This window comes from Pollicipes pollicipes, unplaced genomic scaffold (assembly GCF_011947565.3).
Source record: "Pollicipes pollicipes isolate AB1234 unplaced genomic scaffold, Ppol_2.1 Scaffold_4002;HRSCAF=4701_pilon_pilon_pilon, whole genome shotgun sequence".
Taxonomy (NCBI): Eukaryota; Metazoa; Arthropoda; class Thecostraca; order Pollicipedomorpha; family Pollicipedidae; genus Pollicipes; species Pollicipes pollicipes.
The window spans coordinates 21960920-21963594 of record NW_023596420.1 but is presented as its reverse complement, the minus strand read 5'-3'; positions in this window follow the sequence as shown (position 1 = coordinate 21963594).

Here is a 2675-nt window from a genome sequence, read left to right as displayed (position 1 = left end):
TGCTCCAACAAGGTACGATTTGTGACAAAAATCTTCAGTAAAACTGACTAAAGGTTGTTGAACACAGGCCAGTGCTGCTAACGCGTCGCGCGCAGGCAGAGCACACGGTCGTGTCGGCCTACCGCAGGCACAACAGTGATCCGGGGGATAAGCTCACACTCAAGTTAGTCTAGTGGCCATGGAACAAGTTAAAGCGCATCATTGTTAAAGGTCAGCGTTGTAGCGCGCCGGTTAAATTAGACCTTATCTGCATTCAACAGACAAACATCCTCTCGCCTCAAGGATCTTTATGCGTGATATGAGCCTGTTTTGTCTGGTATGTGGGTACATGGGCTTGTGATATGTGGTGCCGTATACGTGTAGATATCCGTGTATATGGGGTGCTACCAGATACGCGTCTCACATAGCTTGAGCTGTTCTCTGGAATCGGTTGGAATAACTAAGCAGTCCGCCGCACGCAGTCATGTGAGGAGCAGGTAAGTCAAATGGCTACGAATCTTCTGGTCTATTGGCAGAACTGCTCTGTTCATGGCAAGCGCTGATATTGCCCGAGCACAACCGCTGCCAGCCTGCCCGTGCCGCAACAAGACAGGACCTTGATAACATGACGTCCCAAAACCTTACAGCCGGAAGTCTAGTCTCGTTGAATGCTCTAAAAATATTTGTGATCTGTTCTGGACAAGGAAAACATTGAAGAAGGCACATGGGAGACAATTTCGATTACACCAATACCTGTAGGCTGCAGCTAAACGGCTTTAAGAACATATTCTTTTGATATCAGTAAGATACACCGCTAAAGTAGTCGATTGCGTTACGTGCCTTCTAGCAATTTTCGTGTGCCATTCATAATTTTGCTAAGCTTAGATTAGGGAACAGCGTGAGGCTAGACGGCCGGCCAATCAGTTCTGTGCCGGTCAGCTACACTCGCGATTGGAGAGTGCTCAGTACAGGCCTTACTGTTCACGACTGGACAGCTCCCGGTACAGCCTTTACTGCTCACAACTGAAAGGCTCCCGGTATAGGCCTTACTGCTCACGACTGGACAGCTCCCGGCACAGGCTTTACTGCTCACAACTGAAAGGCTCCCGGTATAGGCCTTACTGCTTACGACTGGACAGCTCCCGGTACGCTTTACTGTTTACGACTGGACGGCTCCCGGTACAGGCTTTACTGCTCACGGAAAGGCTCCCGGTATAGGCCTTACTGCTCACAACTGAAAGGCTCCCGGTATAGGCCTCACTGCTCACGACTGGACAGCTCCCGGTACAGGCTTTACTGCTCACAACTGAAAGGCTCCCGGTATAGGCCTTACTGCTCACGACTGGACAGCTCCCGGTACAGGCTTACGACTGGACAGCTCCCGGTACAGGCTTTATGCTCACGGCTGAAAGGCTCCCGGTTAGGCCTTACTGCTCACGGCTGGACAGCTCCCGGTACAGGCTTTACTGTTTACGACTGGACAGCTCCCGATAAGGCTTACTGTTCACGACCGAAAGGCTCCCTGTACGGGCTTTACTGCTCACGGCTGGGCAGCTCTCGATACAGGCTTTACTGCTCACGACTGGACAGCTCCTGGTACAAGCTTTACTACTCACGGCTGAAAGGCTCCCGGTACAAGCTTTACTACTCACGACTGGACAGCTCTAGATGCAGGCTTATCTGGGTAAATTGGGCATTAGCCAGCTAGTGCACCCGATCTCCGTGGGTGTCGTGCCAATCCGGATGTGATATGGCCAGCGCGGGAAGCACAGCCCGCACCGTTCGCTGTCCAGTCATGAACTGAAGCCTGTATCGGGCGCTGTCCAGTCATGAACACTGAAGCCTGTATCGGGCGCTGTCCAGTCATGAACAGTGAAGCCTGTATCGGGCGCTGTCCAGTCATGAACAGTGAAGCCTGTATCGGGCGCTGTCCAGTCATGAACATGAAGCCTGTATCGGGCGCTGTCCAGTCATGAACAGTGAAGCCTGTATCGGGCGCTGTCCAGTCATGAACAGTGAAGCCTGTATCGGGCGCTGTCCAGTCATGAACAGTGAAGCCTGTATCGGGCGCTGTCCAGTCATGAACAGTGAAGCCTGTATCGGGCGCTGTCCAGTCATGAACAGTGAAGCCTGTATCGGGCGCTGTCCAGTCATGAACAGTGAAGCCTGTATGGGGCGCTGTCCAGTCATGAACAGTGAAGCCTGTATGGGGCGCTGTCCAGTCGTGAACAGTGAAGCCTGTATCGGGCGCTGTCCAGTCATGAACAGTGAAGCCTGTATCGGGCGCTGTCCAGTCATGAACAGTGAAGCCTGTATCGGGCGCTGTCCAGTCATGAACAGTGAAGCCTGTATCGGGCGCTGTCAGTCATGAACAGTGAAGCCTGTATCGGGCGCTGTCAGTCATGAACAGTGAAGCCTGTATCGGGAGCTGTATCCATGACAGTGAAGCCTATATCGGGAGCTTCAGTCGTGGACAGTAAAGCCTGTATCGGGAGCTGTCCAATCGTGAGCAGTAAACTTGTACCGGGAGCTGTCCAGTCGTGAGCAGCAAAGCCTGTACCGGGAGCTGTCCAGTCGTAAACAGTGAAGCCTGTATCGGGAGCTGTCCAGTCGTGAGCAGTAAAGCCTGTACCGGGAGCTGTCCAGTCGTGAGCAGTAAAGCTTGTACCGGGAGTTGTCCAGCCATGAACAGTAAA